This window comes from Lactuca saligna, chromosome 9, assembly GCF_052625555.1.
Source record: "Lactuca saligna cultivar CGN05327 chromosome 9, ASM5262555v1, whole genome shotgun sequence".
NCBI lineage: Eukaryota > Viridiplantae > Streptophyta > Magnoliopsida > Asterales > Asteraceae > Lactuca > Lactuca saligna.
The window spans coordinates 126,811,198-126,836,718 of NC_136425.1; the positions used below are offsets into that span (position 1 = coordinate 126,811,198).

Here is a 25,521-nt window from a genome sequence, read left to right on the forward strand (position 1 = left end):
CATACAAAAATTGGAATATATATAATTGAAATATACAACACATAACATCATATGAATTGCCAGAAGGAAGGGCAAGAAAGTCTTTCTGGTCCGAAGTTGTCGTTTTTTCGATACATCTTGTGTGGCTTGTTTTGGCGTTTGGAATTTTATCAGCATAGATGAAAAATATGTCCAGCTTTAGCCGAAAAATGATATATCAAACAAATCAAAGTAGAAAGTAAGCAATAAAGATATCACATATATAAAAGAAAATACAATTACTTTTATATTGTCTTTCTGTAAATATGCAGAAAGTAACTAAAAGGGTAAAAACGTAAATTGTGATCATTGTAGTTGAAATTATTTCCCACTCGATTAATGTGAAACCCATCTGTAACATCCGGATTTTTACCAGGTATCTTGTAAATTTAATTTTGTGGTATTGTGAGGGGGACTCGGCGAGTTGGAGCTCAGACTCACCGAGTAGGGACGCGGATTTGGACGATGGAGCGCGCCTGGACTCGACGAGTCCAGGATATGGACTCGGCGAGTCTGCGCTGTGTAATGAAACCCTAAATTTCCGGGTTTGAGGCCTATTTAAAGGGCCTTATGGCCGTCATTTGTGCTCACCCAACCCTCAGTGAGTGACCCTTGTGTTCTTGAGCGATTTGTGAAGAGAAAGGGACATTTCTTGACCTTGTGTGTGTTATTTAGCAAGAAGAAGGGGACTCTAGGCAGGAGGAAGCAAAGGAGGTTGCTATTTCGTGGATTTGGAGCTTAGATCATCACTCTAGAGGTATTATCTCGAACCATTTTCTGTTTAGTGAAGTATTATGCAATTTAGGGCTTATGATGGTCATTTATGGGAGGATTTGATGCCCATTGGTTCCCTCCTTGAGTTGAGGTTATGGATCTGGATCCATAGAGGTCCAGAGAGCCTCACTCATCAAGCTTTATGGGTGACAATGGAGTCTTTGACCTTGTGTTGTAGTATTTGAGTCAAAAACATCATATATGGTCATATAGAGGTTGTATGTGCATCAAGATTGTAACTTTACGTGCTAAATGAGCTTGGAGGGACTGAATCTATGGATTAATGGACTGGATCTGACCTTTAGAGCAACATTGAGTCAGTGCATGGCATGGACTCGCCGAGTCCGAAGAACAGACTCGGCGAGTAGCATGAATGTTGCCCGACCACACTGTGAGTGGCCTCGCCGAGTTGGGAAAGGTGGACTCAGTGAGTCAAGGGGGAGTCAGAATGGACAGGTGGACTGAGTCTAACTGGACTCGTCGAGTTGTTCTTGAGACTCGGCAAGTTGAGTCGTGGTGGCCCCACAACTCGTAACCAGGTGGAACTCGTCGAGATGAGTGAATGCTTGACGTGTCAGGGGAGGGTTCCAGGAAATTGGTGCATACGCTCAGACTCGCCGAGTCGCTATAGTGCACTCGCCGAGTCCGGTCAAAGTTGACCGTTGACCGTTGACCAGCGTTGATCTAGATTGACTTGTTATAGTGTGGTCAACCCTAGTTGGGAAAGTGTTAATTAGAGGTGTATTGTGCTATAGGGGGACGACAGCTCGACAGGTCGAGTGATTAGCGATTTCAGGTTTACGATTTACCGAGACACGCGAGGTGAGTCTTCTCACTATACTTTACCTTGAGTAGGTAACCAGAGTTATGTGATAGAGTATTTTTATGCTATGTATGTTATGTGTTGTACTGCATTACTTCTATGTGATTGATGCTGTGCATGTTTACAGAGTTAGAACCGGAAGGTTCACAGAGTTAGAACCTGAGGGTTCACAGAGTTTGGGTGCACGGACCCACAGAGTTATAGCCTCGAGTGGCTAATATGTGTTATATGTAGTATTTTGGGGAACTCACTAAGCCTTGTGCTTACAGTGTTGATGTTATTTGTTTCAGGTACTAGTGATGACCGCGGGAAGGCGCCGACTTGATCCGTATACACACACGTTCGGAGCTTGATATTATGATCTTGGGATTTTGTACTGTTTTGTTGGATAATTAAAATGGTTGTTTTTATGAATATCGATGGAATTATGTTTTATAAAAATTGAAAAATTTGTTTGAAATTTTCGGTGTTACAACATCTTCCATACATGAAGGTAACTGCAAGACAATTGTGTTGGTGCATACAATTTTTTTAGCAAACTATGTAATAAATGCATAAAATATTAAAGGTTCTCTTTTTTATATTTGTTCAACCTTATGGTTGTGAATAGCTCCGATTTATCAGTGAACCATGATGGAATATCACACATAATTTGGACTTCATCATTAAAGTAGTCAATGAAATGATCCAAGTCAAATATGTCCTCAAATTTCATAAAAAGGAAAAATGTTAAATTCATAAGCAAACATGGGAATCAAGAACAGGCTAAATAATAAATATATAACTCACGTATGGTCTTTCCAAAGCTGGTCGTGTTTTAACACTGGCAGAATAAGAGTTGCATTTTCATTTAACTCGGGAACATCTGTAAACAACCAAGAACAAACGACTATATAAGAATGTTGGTCTCATGGATAATCATGATAAAGAATCCACATAGAGCTCTGTATAGGTTTAAGGTTTACCTGAAATTGCACCAATGCGTCTTTCAGCACATGGCTTCCAAGAAGTGGTGGTTGATAATGGATTCTCCCATAAAGAAGGTAGCTCTTTAAGCTAATGAATTGATGGGCATGATTGCATTATCGGTGGTTCTTGAGGATTTTGTACTTGTAGAAAAGATGATGGACAAATGATCCATAAAATTGAAATAAATGACCTAATTGCAGGGGAAATTTGGTCATAATTGTAGCAAAAAATGCAGGGGCAGTTTGGTCATAAATTGGTATATTATAATGTAGCAAACCCAACAATTTGGTCAGTCTAATATTTTTACAACATAAAATTTAAAAATTCAAAAACAAAATTTTGAAAATACAAGCCATAGAAATCTATTATTATATATTGCATCAGACCTCTTAAAATCTACAAACATAGGTAATTCGATCATAATTGTAGGAAAAGCAAATATTTGGGAGTTCAGGTTACAAAATGAGAACTCAAATTGAAGTTACTTCTTTTATAACACATGTCTACGATCAGCATGCAGTAGAAGTCAGCTACCCCAGACTTAATTATGAGGTAGGGTATGAAGATAATACGAAAGGACTTAAAAATTGATTAAAACATATTAGAATAAAAATCATTTCAATACATTTTGGTCAACTTTCTACCTGTTTAAGTTTTTGCCAAATCATCAAGGTTTTTGCCCATTTGACCCATTGGTCATAAAATACAAACCAAATCAACCATTTTGCATAAACAGGTCAGAATTTTGTTCTCTCAAGCCTCAATATAACTAAAAATAACATGCTATAGTATGGTTAAGCTTATACTTACTTTTTTTTGAAGTCTCACTGCGAAGCAAGAACAACATATCTTCAAAAACCCGTTAATGGAATATACAGATCTGGATCATTGATGTCATAAATGGGAGGTTTATATGATAGCCTCCCCCCTACTGGCTCAGTAAATCTTGTCCAGTGACCCTGGAAATAACAAATAAAAGCACCAAATGTATACTTATACATACATAGAAGGAGAACAAAATGAGGGCAAATTGGGTATTACTATAAGATATATTAGAAATGTAAAAAAAGAAGGAAATCAACACAGGAACGTATAATTTTGAAGCAGAAATCAACATGCGACATTGGTACTGGGTAACTGTGATAAATACAAGGACCAAATATGCAACCCACCAAATGACCACATATCCAATCAATCGTTGATGGAAACAGGCACATAACTAATGCAATCTTTGAAGATGTTCATCGTCGGGGTCTCCATATCCATCTAAAAATCGCAAATTTAAGGCAAAAATTACAGTAGATAATACCAATTTTATCAAACAAGTTGTGATTAGTTTTTTTCATTTATTTAAGAACAGATTGACCACCATTCGTTTAGATTATTTAACAAAGGAACACGAAAACCAAAACCGATAAACCATTCTGAAAATGATAACCAAAAAGAAGATTTTACAACAAAGAGAAAGAAACTAACAAATTGGTGTGAAGAGTAAATAATAAATCGATCATACCTGAACATATTTGGCCGTATTCGATCTCCACATGTTGTGACCTCTTCTAAATCGATTGAAGCAATCCAAAAAAAATTACGAAAACTCAGTAAAACTTAATTTGTTGTTCAGAAGAGAAAAAGAAAGAGAAACAACCAATGAGGAGTACCGAAATCGTCGGTGTTGTCGACCACATGGCCAGAAACATCGATTTCATCGCGGGTAAAATACCCACCGATGGTTCGTAACTTCGTATGGTGTGTTGGTGATAATCGAAATTATTTGTCTTAAATCAGTGGTTCCAGTGGCATGGTGGTCATAATCACCGGAGAGAACGAAATCGACTTAGGATAGCAAAACCATCAATGGAATCGTTTGGCCTATCCAGAAAGCCGGAAAAGGAACCATAAGATAAAAGATGGAGAAAGGCGGTGGACGGTGAAGGGGGAAGCCGACTACCAGAGCATTGATTTCAGTCCCTTCTCCGTTTACCGACTTTGTAACATCAATTTCAGAGAAAACTGAGATACATCGGCCATCAGATCTGTTAAGAAAGACCGATTTTCGGCGACAGAACGAAGAAATGAGGAAATCGATTTGCAGTCGATGGCGGTGGGAGGCTGGGGTGGAGCAGCAGTAATATGAACAATAGATTGGGTCATCCTTCAAAAGTGGTGTGTAATTGGATGAGAGGATCGAAGATATACGGGTGAGAAGTAAAGCAGATAGGGAATCGACGATGCATGAGGTGAACTCCGTTTCTTTCAATTTTAGTAACTTGAAGAGGCGGTGGAGCATTATGTGAAACTTGAAAGAAACCAGGGACCAGCAAGAAGGTGAAACGGAGAAGAAAGAAGTTTAGCAAAGAAAGAGAAGTATCGATTAATTGACACGTACAACCGAAAATACCTTTAAAGCATCATCAAGTGTAAGACACGTCGAAAGCGGTGGAAACATTTTATAAAACACCCCCTAAAGAGATAAAAAAGTGGACAAAAATTTGAGGGATCAAAAATCAAAACAGGAAAGAAAATAAATTTTTTTTAGTAAAAGTCCCAAACACCAACAAAGAATACTTAAAGGACCATTTTTACCAACAAAGAATACTTAAAGGACCATTTTTGCCATCCCTTAGCCACTTTACTGTAGCTAAGGGTGGATAAATTTAATATATTGTATAATAAGAGGATGAAGGAAATTGCGTCTATAACAAAAAAATAAATATGGAAGTAAATAGTGAGATTGGAGCTATACATATCTAAAGTTGAATATATATATATATATATATATATATATATATATATATATATATATATATATATATATATATATATATATATATATATATATAAAATGTAAAAATGATAATTAAGAAAATGAATTACAAAGATATTAAAGAAAAAAGTGGGTAACTAAGAATCTGAGGGTAATATGTATACAATTGTTCAAATTCTTCAATTTTATTTATTTCCGTCATCCAATTTTGATTATATATTTTTAAAATTTTAATCTTTTCAAAGAAAATTCATAATTTTTTTAGTGAATATATATATATATATATATATATATATATATATATATATATATATATATATATATATATATATATATATATAGGGTTAGGCTCATGTGAGACGGTCTAATTTTATAAGACCGTAAGACGCAATCCTAGCCACTCACTTATTAGATAAAACAAAAACATTTTTAAAATGCAAAATAATTGAAATTTTTTGAAATTTTTGTTTTCCAATATTATTTTTGAAATATATATATTTTCCAAAAAATAAATAAAAAAATAACAAAATAAATAAAAAATAAATACAAAAAAATACTGTTTTTTTTTACATACTTTAGTAGAATATATACATATCTGGCAAATCTAGTAGAATATTTTAAACATTGTAAAAATCATATTAAAATATGTACAGTGTAATATTCTATTAGCATATTTCACGTATTTAAAAAAAAAACGGTATTTTTTTATTTATTTTTTTATAGTTAAATAAAGTTCTGAAAATAATAGTTAATTTTTTTTTTTTGGATTTTTCCTTTTATTTTGTAGTTTAAAATTATTTTTAGATTTGGTTTTACGGTCTCACAAAATTAGTATGGTGTCAAATGAACCTGAACCTATATATATATATATATATATATATATATATATATATATATATATATATATATATATATATATATCTGTGTGTGTGTGTGTGTGTGCGTGTGTGTGTGTGCGTGTGTGTGTGTGTGCGGTACGGTTCGGTTTCTTACGGTTTTTGCAAAACTAAAATCGCACCGTGCCTAAATTTTCGGTTTTTATAAAACTAAAAACCGCACATTCGGTTTTTGTTTCGGTTGCAGTTAATGAGGTTTTTTCGGTCCGCAATTCGGTTTTTGATCATCCCTAGATTTTAGCCTATGAAAGAAGGGAGAAAATTACTTATTTTAAGTCCTTATTTAAAGCATTTATCCCATGGGTCTTAGCACTTTAAGACCCATGTTTTATCAAATCAACTAGGTATTCTTTCTAAGAGCATGGTGTTTGAATAAATTAATCAAAAACAAGTCGACTTTATGATCTCCTTGAATATTTTATAAAAATAAGAAGCTAGTTTTTCTATAAAAACTCTTCTAACATTTATAACTTATAACACATATAAATTAATATAAGATAACAACCCTTTTTGGTCAAAAAAGATGTACACGACTTAATAAATCATACCTTATGATATATATTATGACATGTATTGATATTTAACATTTAAAATCAATATTTCCATGAAATAAATAATTTCAAATTAATTACACGGATTATATTTATTTATCAATGATCAAATTCTTATAAATAATATTTTTTTCATCAAGTTGCTGTAAATACGACCCTTTAGTTACTTTCATCTTACACAGACATATAATGTATTTAAATGGTTAAATTCTATGTGTAATTATTATAACTATTTAAGATATATGTTTTAGATTAAATCATATGACATCATTCTACTTGATTTAGTCTTGTCTGTATTTTATCATAAGGTGAGGTCGTAATCATTAAGGTACTATCATACCAAGGGTGACTAGTCATCTAAAAGAGTATAGATGACGACAACTGACTATTCTAGACATTCTTGTGGAACATTGGTAGGTTCACATGTCACACCCCGAACCAGACGGCGGAAACGTCCGAGGGCTCTTGTGACTCAATTGAATACCATCACAATGAGTATACATGAATCATAACATCATTCGTCACCATGCATTGAAATATTACAACCGATATTGTTTACATTCAGTACATTGTTCAAAACATTACATTCCCAAAACATAAACCGTTCGATACTAATTAAACAAACAGTATGACATCACTGGATACATTTTTTCTTCGATTTACCTGTTACCTGAGAATACAAGTATTTTGGAAAAACGTCAACATATGAAATGTTGGCGAGTTCATAAGTAAGGTTTGAAAAGAAATGATTTGTATAGTTTTGAAATCCACAGAAAATCCGATATTTTCTAAAAAAAGTGTTGTATATATAAAAAAAGGTGTGAAGATCCGTAAGTATGCTTGTTGATTATTGTAAACGTGAATAATTGTTAAACTTTGTATACATCACATAGTTAAGCGTGTTAAATTCCCTAGGGAAAACCCAATGTTTTCCCAATACATCAAATTACGTGGCTTAGTTTGTGTTATTCCGATACGACGTTGTTTTCGATAATTCCAGGTGACATTGGATTAATTATGGGTTGTGAGTCGTTATAATCACGCATTAATGAAAATGACTAGTTTACAACTAGCAAATACAAACGATTCCTTAGGTGTCGTCCGTACTACTCACTTAATCCAACCACCCTGACTTCTCATAGCCCCACAACCGAGGAGAAAAGAGGGTACAAAGCCCCTGTTATTTCCATAGGTCGTTCAAGGCTATCGTGAATGCGAAAGGCACTTGGCCCGACACGCATTTGACTTCTCGACTTTGCTAGCAGTACCAAAGGACCCTTGGGGCCCAACAGCACAATAAAGCTATTGAAAGTCCTTTTACACGGAATTAGGCCATATAAGGCCCAATAACATGTAAGCACGTTCCCTTCGGGCCTAAAGATCATGTCATTGGGCTAGCTAGGCCCAATAAGCACGATTTGAAACTTTCGAGCCCAAATATTGTGTATTGAATTCTCGTAAATTATCGCGTGTGTATTGAAGTACCATTGTTTATTGATTTTTGATTCGTTATTGATTCGAGACCGAATCAATTCGTTTGGTAACAATATTGGTGTTGAAAGTGTAATTATTATTACGTTTCGCCGGTAGACGTAGTACTCGTATTTTTATTTTAAGGGGTTTGCTGTTTTAAGAATTAGAGTTTATCTTTTTAAGCCCCTTCTTGGATAAAATTTACACTTCTAACCCTTTGTGTATAAAAGAATTCCCATTTTAGTCCTTAAACTATTTTTCTTTACACTTTAGTATCAAAACTTATTGGAAAGACATTTTTAGCACAAATTTACTTGATAAACGGCTCGAGTCCTTCTAAAATGAGTTTTTCTCGGTAGAAACCTCCATTTTCGCAACTTTTCCAATTTTTGCCCAAGATGGAAATTTTTTGCATCTTTGGTCCCTTTTTAATTTGAAAAGCATTTTTGGCCCTTCAAATAGTTTTAGTACACAAGTAATCCCCTGTTTTACAGAAATGTGCAGTTTCAGCCCCTCCAAATCAAAAATCTCGCAATTTGGGGCTTTATTGGGCCGAAAAGCCCATTTTGGCCCATTATGCTTAAAATTCATATTTTTAACCCTTCGAAAGTGTTGATATTCAGAAAATACATATTAGAAACTGTTTAGACTCATCTCAACCTTCAGAATTTACATTTTGTCATTTTGGGCCCCTTAGTTTTGTATTTTTGGCATTTTGAGCCCAAAAATGGGTTTTAAGTCCAAAAATGTTCATATTAACCAACTAGGTTATTTTTCTAGACTTGATTATAGTGAAATGGTATAATTTATACTTATTTCATTCTTCTTATTGTAGATCTCGATTTTTTTAAGTTCTTTTGACTAGTATAAACATCACAATCACATAAGATCATACATATAAGCATAAAAATCAGACAAGGCATACATATACTCATAGATCTACACATTTGCTTGTATTCTCCCACACAAAACTTATAAAAACCGAAAAAGAGGGGGGTATGGAGCTCACCTTTGGGTGTGGTTTCGGTTTTTGGTAGAAAATGAAAAGAAATTCGGCCTTAGCAACCTTCCTTGGAAGGTTTCGAACTTGGATACTTCTTAGGTGCTAGATCATGAGTTTGAATGAATTAAGAGGTGATTGTTGGATGAAATGAAGTAGATAGCTTAAGGATCTAAGAGATTTCTTACCTTAGATGATGATTTTTTTTGTGTAAAAATCCCCTTGAATCCTCCTTAGATCTCGAAATATGGATGAGATATGAGAGAGTTTCCTTGAGAGAAATAAGAGTGAAATGTGTGTGTATGTGCTTGGACTCGGCCAAGAGAAAGAGAGAGAGAGAGAAAAAGAGTTAGCTAGTCATGGAAGTATGTGAGTACATGGATGTTTGAGTCTCCTTGCATGGAAGTCCCTTGAACAATTGTGAGGTGGCACTCACAAAGTCAACTCTCCTCTTCTTTTGGGCATGGGCCGAGAATGGGGAGGGTGAGAGGAGGTTTTTGGGCTTTTTTCCCTTGAGCCCATATTATAGCTAGGTTAGATGATTTTTGGCCCTAAAATATATAAATGTGATTTTTATGACCTATTACGCTAGATTAGGTTAATTATGGTCCAAAATGGTTTATATAATTAATATATTACCCTCTAGGCCCAATATGGCCAAAAATATTGAATTAAATGGAAGTGGGTCCAATTAGAGCTCATTTAAGAGTTCTAAGCCCAAGATAGCCAAATTGGAAGCTTATTGGTCCATTGGGCCCAATAAGGAAGTCCTAGTCCAAAAATGGACTTAAACAAGAACTTCTAGGGTTTGCAATTGCTTAATGACTATTTGAATTGCTTGCATGGGGTGTTTGATTGAAGTTCTGCTATCATAGAGTATACATCATACATGCTCTTATGTTTTTGATTCATAATTTGGTTTAAGTGTTGGTTACAAGGCACAAAAATTCCTAATTGTGACATCATCCCCCCGTTAGAGGGAATTTCATCCCAAAATTCTTTTGAAAGCTAGATTTGAGAATGCTAGAATAGGTGACGATACTTTTGCTTCATTTGGTCTTCGCGTTCCCACGCGAATTCTGGCCCACGCTTCGCGTTCCACCGTACTTTCACGATCGGGATGCGGCTTTGCATAGTACGCTTCACCTCCCTGTCCATGATTTCAACCAGTTCTTCGACGAACAGGAGACTCTCGTTGATTTCAATCTCGTCAAGGGGAATGAAGAGTGTTTCATCTGATAGGCACTTGTTTAGATTGGAGACATGGAACACGGGGTGTACACTGTTTAGCTCCGCGGGTAGCTGCAGTTTGTACGCCACTGGACATATTCGGGCAACGATCTCGAAAGGTCCAATATATCGTGGGTTCAGTTTTCCCCGTTTTCCAAAACGAATGACTCCTTTCCAAGGTGAAACTTTTAACAGCACTCGATCCCCGACCTGAAACTTTAAGGGCTTTCGCCGTTTATCAGCGTAGCTTTTCTGTTGGTCGCGCGATGCTTGTAATCGAGCTCTGATTTGAACTATCTTTTCCGTGGTTTCACGAATGATCTCCGGTCCCGTTAGCGCCTTGTCTGATGCTAGTGTTTTTGCTAGCTGGGTGTCACCCACCTCAGCCCAACATAACGGTGATCTACAATTACGCCCATATAGTGCTTCGAAAGGAGCAACCTTGATGCTCGAATGGTAACTGTTGTTATACGAGAATTCGACTAAGGGTAAGTGGGTATCCCAACACTTCCCAAAGTCTATCACACATGCATGAAGCATGTCTTCGAGCGTCTAGATGGTTCGTTCGCTTTGACCGTTCGTTTGTGGGTGATAAGCGGTGCTCATGTCGAGATGGGTTCCAAGTGCTTTCTGAAGTGATTGCCAAAAACGTGAAGTGAATATACTGTCTCTATCCGAGATAATAGACACTAGTACTCCATGGAGTCTCACGATTTCTCGAATGTATAATCGTGTCGGTCTCTCCATGTTGTAGGATTCTTTTATTGGCAGGAAATGAGCGGATTTCGTCAGTCGGTCGACTATTACCCATATGGTGTCTAGTCCATCTGACATCTTGGGTAATTTGGTCACAAAATCCATAGAAATCCCTTCCCATTTCCACTCGGGAATCACCGGTTGCTGTAATAACCCCGAGGGCTTCTAGTACTCCACCTTTACCTTGGTACAAGTAAGGCATTTGCTGATATAGGTGGCAATTTCTGCCTTCATGTTAGGCCACCAATAATGTTGGTTAATATCCAAATACATCTTGTCCGAACCGGGATAGATGGAGTATCGTGTTTTGTAAGCTTCATTCATGACTACCTCCCTAAATCCTTCGAGTTTAGGGACCCAAATACAGTTCATGAAGTAGTATACTCCGTTCTCCTTTACCTCTAGATTCTTCTCCATTCCGTGTAATGCTTCGCTTGCTCTGTTTTCCGTTTTCATGGCATCTGACTGGGCTACCCCGATCTGAGTGGTTAGGTGAGATTTGATGGTTATTGAGAGAGTTTTCACACGACGATTAGAGTACTCCTTCCGGCTCAAGGCATCAACTACCACATTGGCATTGCCTGGGTGGTATTTGATTTCACACTCGTAATCGTTTAATAGTTCAACCCATCTTCATTGCCTCATATTCAGCTCTTTCTGGTTCAAGATATATTGGAGACTTTTGTGGTCCGTGAAGATGGTGCACTTCGTACCATAAAGGTTTTGCCTCCAAATCTTCAGAGCAAAGACCACCGCTCCCAATTCCAGATCATGGGTTGTATAATTCACTTCGTGTATCTTTAGTTGGCGGGATGCGTAAGCTATCACTTTTCCACGCTACATGAGAACGCAACCTAAACCCTGATTCGACGCGTCACAGTAGACCACGAAATATTCAGTTCCCTCTAGTAGGGATAGTACCGGGGCACTACAGAGGGCTTGCTTCAGGGTTCGGAATGCAACTTCTTATTTGTTCGTCCATTTGAATGGTACGCCCTTTTGTGTAAGCGAGGTAAGTGGCTTGGCGATCTTAGAGAAGTTTTGAATGAACCTCCTATAGTAGCCCGCTAGGCCTAAGAATTGTCGAATTTCTGTGGGTGTTGTCGGGACTGCCCATCCTTCAACGACTTTGACCTTAGAGGGATCCACTTGAATTCCATCTTGGCTAATAACATGACCTACGAAGTTCACGCTACGGAGCCAGAACTCACACTTGGAGAGTTTTGTGTATAGATTTTCCGTTCGCAGAGTTTCTAAGATTTGTCGGAGATGTTGGCCATGCTCTCCTTCTCTTCGGGAATAGACGAGATGTCGTCAATGAAGACGATGACAAAGTTTTTGAGGAATGGTCGACAGATTCGGTTCATCAGATCCATAAATGCGGCAGGGGAATTTGTTAGACCGAAGGGCATTACAACAAATTCATAATGTCCGTAACGAGTTCGGAAAGCGGTTTTTGGAATATCCTCTTCCCGGACTTTGAGTTGATGGTATTCGGACCGTAGATCTATCTTAGAGAAGTAACTAGCTCCTTAGAGCTGTCAAATAGATCGTTGATTCATGGGAGTGGATAGCGATTTTTGACAGTGAGTTTATTTAACTCCCTGTAGTCGATGCACATTCTAAAAGATTCGTCCTTCTTTTTGACAAAGAGGACTGGAGCTCCCCATGGCGAGTAACTAGGTCGGATGAATCCCTTGCCCAGGAGTTCGCTGAGTTGGCTGGACAATTCCTGCTTAAAAGCAGGAGCTAGCCGGTAGGGTGATTTAGCGAGAGGAGTTGCTCCTGGAACGAGGTCAATACGGAACTCAACTTGTCTCTCTTGGGGTACTCCAGGAAGATCTTCAGGAAATACATCTGGGAATTCACGTGCTACTGGGATGTCTTGAATGTTAACCTCTTCCTTGGTTTTATCAACTATGTGAGCCAAGAACGTGAAAATTTTCTTTTGTAGATGCTTCTGTGCCTGGACGCACGAGATGATGCGAAGGTTCGTGCTAGGTTTATATCCGTAAATAACTAGGGTTTCGTGATTGGGAAGATGAAGGCGAACGACCTTCTCGTGACACATAATTTCAGCATGGTGGGGGCTTAACCAGTCCATGCCAATAATCACATCGAAACTCCTAATGGAAATAGGCATCAAGTCTATTTGAAAGACGTGTTGATTTAGAGTTAGGGTACATCCGATGTAGATTTCCCTAGTGGATTCGGTTTTCCCATTGGCCATTTCCACCGTAAAGGTTTCATTGAGCTTCTGGGGTTGTTGTTTTAATAAATGTTTAAACTTATTGCTCACAAAAATTCGCTCGGCTCCGGTGTCAAATAGGATACATGCATAAGTGTGGTTTAGGGGAAACGTACCGGTAACAACAGCGGGATCCTGGATCGCCTCCCCCTAACCCATGGTCAGCACCCTTCCTGTTCCTCCATTTCCGGGATTGTTGTTGTTAGGGAAATCTCGGCGGAAATGCCCAGTCCTTCCACACCCATAGCAGGTGTGGCTAGGTCCTGCATTGTTGCCACCGGTGTTGATGTTGTTGTTGCGGTTGTTGTTGTTGTTGTTGTTGTTGTTGTTGTTGTTGTTGTTGTTGTTGTTGTTTCCCTATTGTTGATTCTGAGGAGGGTAAGTCCTGCAATATCTTGTCGTGTACCCCTTCCGATTGCAACTGGTGCACTGCAGCTCCTTGTATTCTCCATTGTGATGGAAACCACACTTGTTGCACTTGGGAAGATTACCGGAATAAGGTCTAGGAGCATTCGAATCAGCTGAGGCTGGAGCATTTGGTGTGGCTAGAACTTGTACGGTGGCATCATTAACTGCCACTGTCTGCTGCTTCTTAGAAGTCTCGGGGCCTTGACGCCCCTTCCTCTTGTTGTTCTTCCCCTTCTTGCCATCACCTTCCTTCTTGCTTTCAGCCTCCGCTGGCTTCTCACCCTTCTTGTTGTTGTGGTCATACATCTTCTTCGCCAATCTCTTAGCACTATCGAAAGTTTCAGGATTTGCAGCTATCACGTTTCCTTGGATCGGAGAGGTTAGTCCCCAGATGAATCGCTCTATATTCTTTCCTTGCGAGGTGATCATGCCCGGACATAACAGAGATAATTCACTAAATCTTGATATGTAGGCATCGATATCAGCATTCCGTACAGTGAGGTTCCACAGCTCTTGCTCCATATTCGGAATCTCACCACGAGGGCAGTATTCAGCCATCAGCATTTTCTTCATTTCTGTCCATGGCATGGAATTGGCTATGGGGAGTGTCATGGCTTCTACGTGCTCGTTCCACCAAGTGAGTGCTTGGTCGACAAATGTGCATGCAACAAACTTTACTTTCATCTCTTCAGGGCAATCACATATCTCGAACACCGATTCCACCTTTTCGATCCATCGTTTCAGGGTGATCACTCCTCCGGTGCCGTTAAAGGTTCGTGGTTTGGCGTTTGTGAAGTCCTTGTAGGTACATGTTTTGGTGGGTCATTGATTCATTCCGTTGTTCGAACTCCCGACCCCTTGCCCGTTGACTCCTCCATTGTTCCCGTGGTGAATTTGTGCCATTGCTGCGGTGACCGCAGCAGATACAGCTGCCTGGAATGCGACTGAGTCAACTTCGGGTGGGGTTGGTCCCGGATTTCCGCGAGTGGGTCGGCGAGGCATCTTTCTGTCATGAAACGGAAAGATGTTGAGTGTTTGTGGGTTCTGTGAGGTTGTGATCCTACTGACTAGGTGCATGGTACGAACATAAGTACTTCTACCATTTAGCATAGACTTAATGGATGTTCTCCTTTTTGATGCTAAAGGGGTATATTTTTAGGTTCCCTAGCTATCACGATCTCCTCAAGACGTGTGGTAGTGATATCTTGGAGGGAATGTAGTTGATCAGGCTACATCCGCTCCTTGATACAACTAAGAACAGTCTTGGATTAACCGAGATACTAGCATTATCTTGTTTGATTCGGCGTTAGTTTCTCATTCCTAATACAAGCAAGGGTGTTTTATTGTTATGTTTTACTTGTTTCGTTCAGAGTTGTGTTAGTCCCTCTTTTGGTTTATAGTTGCATATCAATGTGTGGCTAGATATGCTAGTTCACTATAAATAGAGCTCTGATACCAACCTGTCACACCCCCAAACCAGACGGCGGAAACGTCTGAGGGCTCTTGTGACTCAATTGAATACCATTACAATGCGTATACATGAATAATAACATCATTTGTCACCATGCATTGAAATATTACAACCGATATTGTTTACATTCAGTACATTGTTCAAAACATTACATTACCAAAACATAAACCGTTCGATACTAATTAAACAAACATTATGACATCACTGGATACATTTTTTCTTCGATTTACCTGTTACCTGAGAATACAAGTATTTTGGAAAAATGTCAACATATGAAATGTTGGTGAGTTCATAAGTAAGGTTTGAAAAGAAATGATTTGTATAGTTTTGAAAACCACAGAAAATCCGATATTTTCTAAAAAAAAAAGTGTTGTATATAAAATAAAGGTGTGAAGATCCGTAAGTATGCTTGTTGATTATTGTAAACGTGAATAATTGTTAAACTTTGTATACATCACATAGTTAAGAGTGTTGAATTCCCCAGGGAAACCCCAATGTTTTCCCAATACATCAAATTACATGGCTTAGTTTGTGTTATTCCGATACGATGTTGTTTTCGATAATTCCAAGTGACATTGGATTAATTATGGGTTGTGAGTCATTATAATCACACATTAATGAAAATGACTAGTTTACAAATAACAAATACAAACGAACCCTTAGGCGTCGTCCGTACTACTCACTTAATCCAACCACCCTGACTTCTCATAGCCCCACAACCGAGGAGAAAAGAGGGTACGAAGCCCCCGTTATTTCCATAGGCTGTTCAAGGCTATCGTGAATGCGAAAGGCACTTGGGCCGACTCGCATTTGACTTGTCGAATTTTCTAGCAGTACCAAAGGACCCTTGGGGCCCAACAGCACAATAAAGCTATTGAAAGTCCTTTTACACAAAATTAGGTCATATAAGGCCCAATCATGTAAGCGTGTTCCCTTCGGGCCTAAAGATCATGTCATTGGGCTAGCTAGGCCCAACAAGCATGATTTGAAACTTTCGAGCCCAAAGATTGTGTATTGACTTCTCGTAAATTACCGCGTGTGTATTGAAGTACCATTGTTTATTGATTTTTGATTCGTTATTGATTTGAGACCGAATCAATTCGTTTGGTAACGATATTGGTGTTGAAAGTGTAATTATTATTACGTTTCGCCGGTAGATGTAGTACTCGTATTTTTATTTTAAGGGGTTTTCTATTTTAAGAATTAGAGTTTATCTTTTTAAGCCCCTTCTTGGATAAAATTTACACTTCTAACCCTTTGTGTATAGAAGAATTCCCATTTTAGTCCTTAAACTATTTTTCTTGACACTTTAGTATCAAAACTTATTTGAAAGACATTTTTAGCACAAATTTACTTGATAAACAGATTGATTCCTTCAAAAATGAAATTTTCTCGGTAGAAACCTCCATTTTCGCAACTTTTCCAATTTTGGCCCAAGATGGAAAATTTTTGCATCTTTGGTCCCTTTTTAATTTGAAAAGCATTTTTGGCCCTTGAAATAGTTTTAGTACACAAGTAATCCCCTATTTTACAGAAATGTGCAGTTTCAGCCCCTCCAAATCAAAAATCTCGCAATTTGGGGTTCATTGGGCTGAAATGCCCATTTTGGCCCATTATCTTGAAAATTCACATTTTTAACCCTTCGAAAGTGTTGATATTCAGAAAATACATATTAGAAACTGTTTAGACTCGTCTCAACCTTCAGAATTTACATTTTGTTATTTTGGGCCCCTTAGTTTTGTATTTTTGGCATTTTGAGCCCAAAAATGGGTTTTAAGTCCAAAAATGTTCATATTAACCAACTAGGTTATTTTTCTAGACTTGATTATAGTGAAATGGTATAAGTTATACTTATTTCATTCTTCTTATTGTAGATCTCGATTTTTTTAAGTTCTTTTGACTAGTATATACATCACAATCACATAAGATCATACATATACGCATAAAAATCACACAAGGCATACATATACTCATAGATCTATACATTTGCTTGTATTCTCCCCCACAAAACTTATAAAAACCAAAACGAGGGGGTATGAAGCTCACCTTTGGGTGTGGTTTCGGTTTTTGGAAGAAAATGAGAAGAAATTCGGCCTTAGCAACCTTCCTTGGAAGATTTCGAACTTGGATGCTTCTTAGGTGCTAGATCATGAGTTCGAATGAATTAAGAGGTGATTGTTGGATGAAATGAAGTAGTTAGCTTAAGGATCTAAGAGATTTCTTACCTTAGATGATGATTTTTTTGTTTAAAAATCCCCTTGAATCCTCCTTAGATCTCAAAATATGGATGAGATATGAGAGAGTTTCCTTGAGAGAAAGGAGAATGAAATGTGTGTGTGTGTGTGCTTGGACTTGGCCGAGAGCAAGAGAGAGAGAGAAAAAGAGTTAGCTAGTCATGGAAGTATGTGAGTGCATGGATGTTTGAGTCTCCTTGCATGGAAGTCCCTTGAACAATTGTGAGGTGGCACTCACAAAGTCAACTCTCCTCTTCTTTTGGGCTTGGGCCGAGAATGGGGAGGGTGAGAGGAGGTTTTTGGGCTTTTTGCCCTTAAGCCCATATTATAGCTAGGTTAGATGATTTTTGGCCCTAAAAAATATAAATGTGATTTTTATGACCTATTAGGCTAGATTAGGTTAATTATGGTCCAAAATGGTTCATATAATTAATCTATTACCCTCTAGGCCCAATATGGCCAAAAATATTGAATTAAATGGAAGTGGGTCCAATTAGAGCCCATTTAAGAGTTCTAAGCCCAAGATAGCCAAATTGGAAGCTTATTGGTCCATTAGGCCCAATAAGGAAGTCCTAGTCCAAAAATGGACTTAAACAAGAACTTCTAGGGTTTCCAATTGCTTAATGACTATTTGAATTGCTTGCATGGGGTGTTTGATTGAAGTTCTGCTGTCATAGAGTATGCATCATACATGCTCTTATGTTTTTGATTCATAATTTGGTTTAAGTGTTGGTTACAAGGCACAAAAATTCCTAATTGTGACATCACAACCTGTAGGTGTTAATGAACTATTCATTCATTCGGTGTACTCTATCCACCAATGGTTTCCTTATTGACATATATTGCTATGGAATCCCCAAGCAACATCATCTACTTGGTACTTACAGTGATCCTTTAGGATAGGTCCATTGAGATCATCATTTTAGGATCAGGGAGTGAAAATAAAAGGAGTAGGTAATTGGGTAATGGTTTGATGTGAAATGTATAATTATAGAATTCAATTATTGTAGGTTCAAAACCATATGTGCTACCAGGCTCCCAAGCCTGACCTATTCGGTTTATTTCTATTACAGATAGCGATATGAATGCACAAGAATAATGAGTTTTAAATATGTTGAGAGATTTAAGGAGTTTTTAGGATGTGTTTGCCTCTTCAGTACTGGAGTTTCTTGTTGTTTCTATCGTGACAAATATTGTTTGTCTAGCCTTTTTCCTTTTGCACGTGATTGTCTGTTTGGCTCCCCTTTAGCATGCACATTCACCCAATAAAAGTTGTGTATTGTTGGTTGTGATGGGGTTACCGATGGAGGTGTAGTGTTTGTGTTGTCGGTTGTAAATGGAGTGAATGTTAGGATTAAGCTAATTGGGTTAAATCGTGAGTCTAATAGGGGATGTGAGATTTTTTGTTTTTCTTGCATGTTTAATACATATGGTGTCAATGTTGCTACATAGCCTCCTGGATGCATGATAGTAGATTGGTAGTGTCCTCTTCTAATGCACAAATATGAAGGGACATTGCAAAAAGGTAGACAAATGTTAGGTTAAAAAGCGATACCGATGGATGGACACACGTATTGCTCTTATTTCCCTAAGTTGGATGTCGATTAGGAGTACTTTTAAATTGCTTAGGGTGAAATTTGTTTAGCCTTACTTTTTTACATCGAGGTTCTTATATACAGACAAGAGAGTCTAAGTACTTGCTTTTTTAACCGTTTTATGAAGTTCTCCATAGGTTGAAAGGGTAGTATCCTTCAATATAATAATATTATATTTTTTGTATTTCGTAAGATTTTGTGTAAGGATATGTACGGATGATTTTTTGCTATAATATATTGCTTTCTTCGTTTTTCACAGTCGGTTTGCATTCAATAAGGAGAACCGCTTAGTAAGCTATGAGCTTATCGTGTTAAGCCGACATGCTTTAATATTGTCGTATCATTTTTAGGCGTGTTCGGCAAAACTAACGGGTAGTGGTTAGTAGGTGCGTAGTAGCGGATAGCAGGTAGCATTTGATTTTAGAGTGTTTTGTTGAAAACTACTCCATATAACTTTTGATTTTTAAGAGTTTTGTTTAGGCTAAAAGCTAAATGTTCCTTTCGCCGAAGAATGTTTTTTCTTTTTTACTAGCGTTTTATTAAAAGTTAGAAGCCAGAACCTTCCAAATGTTGCGTGCTGAATACGACCTTTATATATATGGATTTACTTTGTTGAGCTTGATTGCTTTGATATTATAACAAATTGGTAAAATAAGTGTTCAGTTTGAAAAAAAATGCAAAATCAAATTTTTATAAATTTTTTGTAAAATTTATCTTTTCTCTAAATTAATGTATTTTAAGGTTGGTATTTTAGATTTCATATTTTTTTAATTAGGGTAATTTGTCATTTTTAACTAATGTTAGTTAACACGTGGTAAATATTTATTTATAAAAGTATAAAAAGATAAGAACAAAAATAGACTAATAATAATATGGTATTATGGTAATTGATTAAACGTTACATTTTAAAATGTTTAATAGAATATGAATTTCAATCTAATAAAATTGTAAAAAACAAAAAAAGAAAAAAAAAAGAAAAAAAAAAATACTTCGCAATCTATCAGAGAATTGAAATATCAAAAGATGGAAACAAACACACAATATTTCCCAAACAAAAATGGGAATTAGTCTCTAGTGTATGTTCCTACTTATCAGTGTCAAATAAAAAAAATAAGATTAAAAAAAGTTTAATGGATTTTATTGTATCTTTATTTTATATAAATAAAAAGAAACTTATTTTTACATAAAAGCTAATTCCATACCTGTCTGGAGACTTCTAGATACAGTCTTCTTTCTTGCAGTCTCTCGAAAAACACAGATCCTTCTCTTCCTGGTGGAAGACTCCTGAGATCCTTTTCCCATCTCCTATATAAATCCAACAATCCTGATTCAACACAAAACTCGATAATCAAATAAAGGTTGCAGCATATCAAACATACTTCAATTCACTATCTGTTATTCGATTCAATCAACAAAGCCCACTTCCAGAAAGTTAAAACCACAAAAAATGCCGATGTCGAAAATGCATACGATCACATTATTTGCTTTGACAGCATTAATCGCATTGATTACGATAAGCTTACCTACAAAAACGGAGGCTCTAATCCCCTACAACAGACCTCTTTGGGACATGATGATCCCCGCCGAAGACCCATTCAAGATTCTGGAGCATAACGCACTTCATCTTCCGAAAAACCTTGAAACGATCAACCTGGCACGAGCCGACTGGAAGGAGACATCCGGACATCACGAGATATCCTTGGATGTACCTGGGTTGAAGAGGGAGGACATAAAGATCGAGGTGGAAGAGAGCAGAGTCTTGAAGGTGAGCGGAGAGAGGAAGGCTGAGGAGGAAGTCGACGGTGATAAGTGGCATAGGGCGGAAAGGACGAGCGGTAAGTTCTGGAGGCAGTTCCGGTTGCCGGGGAATGTGGACATGGAGAAGATAATGGCACATCTTGAAGACGGTGTGTTGAAGATCAAGGTGCCGAAGTTGGCTCACGAGAAGAAACAATCTAGGGTTATCGATATCGTGGGCCAAGAGAGCTCTGGTGAGGACATCCAGGCAACGAAGACTGCTGCGTGAATTTTATAATAATATATAATATTGGCCAATGTTTGTCTGTTTTATTAATGTGTCTGTTTTGCTTTTCCTGTTGCATTGAAGGACGATGTAGGTAAACTGTATTAGACAATCTAAACTGTATTAGACAATCTATTGTTAATAATAATAGATAATGTATTGTTAACATAACATGTAATAAATCACCTTTGGATCAGTGGCTATCGACTTTAGCCTACGCCTGAGGAATATTAATGAATAATGATCGTAGTGAACTACCTTTTATAAAGAATAATACGTCAAAAACACATACCAGTGCTACCGCTAAACATGGATGACAACAAAAATTTATGCTATTATCTCCACAAGAATTATCAAGTTATGATGGTTTGTTTTGCCACTAAAAAAATAGAACCCTCATGCCTAGATCTAGCGGGTAGATAAAACAAGTTTATAAATAAATTTATGATTAAGATGTTTTTGTTTAAAAGGTAGACATTATAAATAAATTTATGACAAAAATGTCTTTGTTTAAAAGGTAGACATTAATATATGACTCTTGGGTATGACAACAAAGAGTATGTCCTTGATATTCAATTTCTGAGATGGATACAAATACAACTACTCCAAATGAGATACAAATACAACTACTCCAAATGAAATAGTTGCCAACAACTTTCATCCTCCAAACAACTTTCATTCTTTTTTTACTTTCTTGATAGCTTTCACTTTCCAAATTAATAATTTTTATATCATCATTTATAATATCATAGGTTTTTAGAAAGACACTTTAAAAAGACACATTTCACATATCAAACATATGTTCTTCCAAAATATTATTTTCCTTCAAAACATTCTACTTTTAAATCATTCTTTCAAAACATTCTCACTTCGAAAGCATTCTTTCGAAAAATTCCTTCCAAAAACATTTAATACTTCGTATATAAAAGCATTTCATTTCATTTTCATAAAACCATCTTGTGATATACCCCAAACTCGATAAATGCCAACACATACTCACCTCAATTACAAGAAGGCTTTCTAGTCCTCTTATAGTTTCTTTCCTTAGTAAATCACTCTCAATCACCTCCTATATAACATGGATAGACATAAGACATTAACATAACAAAAATACCCCTCATGGATTTTTTTATCATTTATATATTCCCCATAAGCTTATTTACTTCCTATTAGCTTATATATAATGTTTGAGGGCAATTGGTGGCCGTTTACTAGGTTTTTCATGAAAAAGAAATACACTTAATAACTTTGACACGACCCATATCAAAAGGACATGCCCACGCGTCATGACTGACACGCCTCGATGTCATTTTGACATGCCCTGTGTCACGACTATAGGTCACCATTTTGTGCGGAATTTTGCTAAAATCTTTGTAACTTGTTCTTTTTACCTCTAATGGCTATCAAATTTTACCAAAATGGTTATTAAGTACCAAATAAAGGTTACGAACTTCTCAAATACTCAATTAAGCCCCATCAAGATGGTGACTTAATCCTTATGACCTTTATCAAAATATCACGTTCAAATGTTTACAATCGCTCAAATAAAGAGTTAAGAGCTCAAGTTAATTAATAACACTCTTTACCTAATATGACTCATTCCAAAATCATTTAATACATCATTGGGTCTTTTAAAGTACATAAAACCACAACCAATATCAATGTAGGTACATAAACTAACAATGGAATCATTAATCCCATTCCATGTTTCCTAAATTGCCCTTATAGCCAAACAAACACTAGAATCACTTATAGATCAAGACATCCTTCATATTTATGTTGCAATTCCACCTCCAAAGTGTAAATTCATATCCATGAATGTCATTCACCTATTATATGTCATTCATCATGTAGTTATCCATACATTTCCCAAAATGCCCGTATGGCCAATTATTCCATAAATTCAAGTATAAATCATGCAAGGCTTCATGTTCGTACATTCAAATCATATTATTAGTATAAAATCATGTTTATGAGTATCATATATCCATCAAAGGCTTGTATACAAAGGATTTCATTGTTTTCATTTCAATTCCCCTCAATTCAATACAAATTCATGCTTATACTTGATTCTACCATCATGGATGAATTTAAGCATTCTAATTGGGTTTGTTGCTATCAAATATCATCTAGGTTATAGAATCTAATCCCATTTCATCATGAATAATAATGTCCCCAATTTCGGTTTTCTAGAGTTCATGAGGATTTTCACACAAATCCTCAAATCCATCAATGGGATGATTGGATTAAGATTAAGATAATCAAAAATACTCAAGGAAGGTTAGAAAACCAAACCAGGGTAATTTTAAGAAACTAATTTTGACAACGGGATCAGACCAAATTCACGAATTCTAATTCTCAGATAAAAAGATGAGAGGATTTTTACCTTTCAAGCCTTGATTCTTTCTCTCCTTTGTTTGATTATTTCATTCTACACTTAGAACTAATCTTATGTGGAAAGGGGAATAAAATAGCCCTTTAAAACTATCTAGCATGCTCAATATGTAACTGGAAAAGAAATGAAAGGAGTGTTCATCTTATTTCCCATTTGTTCACATTTGGTCCCTTAAGTGTACTTGTTTTGGCCAAAACCCATTAAACCATAATATTTGTCATTTAAACTTATGTTTTGACATAATAAGTCCTCATCCATCTATTATACAACTTTATTAGTCGATCCCATTAATTAAGTCAATCCTTTGGTCAACTTACTTTCTCAGTTTGACATTTTTGGTCCTTGAACTTTTAAAAAGTCATTATTTTCACTTCTAAGCTTCTAAAATTCATATCAACTAATGATATAATTATACCTTGATGCTTTAACTATACATATCATATTTATTTTATACACTTTATTAATTTGAGAAATCGGTATCAAATTTTATGATGTTAGGTTTATTTACCCCTTAAAAAGATTTCGTTCTCGAAATTACTTCATGACCCATCATATTAGAATTTCATCCTATCACTTTTCAATATCCTTGATGGTCACACCACTTTGGTCATTTGTCATAATTACAATATGCTTATTAATTAATAAGACATAATTAGGAGGTATTAACCCTCTTGAAGCAACTAATCCGTTGTTGGGTTTTCTAAATTATATTCTAGTAACTCTTTATGACCTCTCCTTTTTATACTTTCATTTATATAGGTCTTGTTTCCAAGTCATAATATTGACATTTTACATTGAAGATATATTTCCAATTCATTCATACTAATAATTTTCCCCTTCTACGTTTACCTATAAGACATATCAACCATGTATATCTCTATAAATCTTATACGTTTTACCAACATGTGCCATACCATCCATGTCCATGTATGCTTCCCGCCATGTCCATATCTATTTCATTCACTTTAACTATTCTGTCAACCAAAATATCATTTCAATAGTTAACATATTTCTTAGGCATGAAAGCCTGAGCATCCCATGGCAAGAAGATCTAAAGCCCATGAAGTTGTTTCAACTTAATTTCAAACTCTTGTTTGGTCTGAATGATCTCGTCACCTATAACTTACTTCTTCCAAACTATCTACCCTTTAAAAGAAACGAAGGCATTTCTTTTTAAGGTACAAATCTCAAGATGCTCCTTTCCTGTAGCAAGATGTTTCATTTATTTCTTCACAAAAACTCCTTGCCTCACATTTACTTCTTATGGACCACGAACTCTACCTTTGTCTTTCTCCATTGACCAAATAAATCATTTATCATAATCTCATGATTTATGTGTCCTTCAACATTATTGATCGAGTAGTCGGCTGTTCCATTCAACACTTTGTCAATTTAGCTTCTCCAATAACATCATACTTTACTTCTTTCTATTTCTTGTCCCTTCCTTATGAATGCAAAACCAACTTTTATATTAACTAATTTACAAGTCCTTCAGGCACAGTCAAGTGACCCATAATGCTTTGAGTCAAGGTTCCATTATCTTTACTTGTTCATAACATAATATCTCATTATCATAAATCTATCCGCACCTTGCATGGTTATCAAATCTAGATTAGCAGCAATACACTAATCTAATACTTAATTGCACTTAAGTGTGCTTGGTTCACGTCACCAGGTTGCACAACCTGAAATCTCTAAATCTTGTATCCTTAGTTCGTGTCACACATAATTCTCACACTATAGTAGTTTGTATCTCTAACTTATCTATAGAAATTTCAAAAATTTCCTTTACTCATCATCGTCTTCTTGATAGTTCATTTTAGCAAACTTCAAGTGTTCATTCATTACCTTACATTGTTAGCACTATCAATTCTTTTGATTTCCAATTTG

The 25,521-nt window shown here is 36.4% G+C and overlaps 1 long non-coding RNA gene and 1 pseudogene across 7 annotated transcripts; one reads left to right on the forward strand and one right to left on the reverse strand.

Annotated features, from left to right (window-relative positions):
• Positions 1-2,254: 2,254 nt before the first annotated feature.
• LOC145014990 (uncharacterized) lies at positions 2,255-4,957 on the reverse strand. Of its 7 annotated transcripts, XR_013665692.1 has the most exons (6): positions 4,246-4,957; positions 4,098-4,143; positions 3,757-3,850; positions 3,395-3,543; positions 2,581-2,774; positions 2,255-2,480 (listed from the first exon to the last, which is right to left on the reverse strand). It is a non-coding gene; the product is annotated as an uncharacterized LOC145014990 (long non-coding RNA). The 7 variants fall into 7 exon arrangements; XR_013665693.1 differs by having other exon boundaries at positions 3,395-3,850; positions 4,098-4,140; XR_013665694.1 differs by lacking the exon at positions 3,757-3,850.
• A 15,466-nt stretch (positions 4,958-20,423) lies between these two features.
• LOC145015921 (18.1 kDa class I heat shock protein pseudogene) lies at positions 20,424-21,409 on the forward strand (annotated as a pseudogene).
• The last annotated feature ends 4,112 nt before the right edge of the window (positions 21,410-25,521 follow it).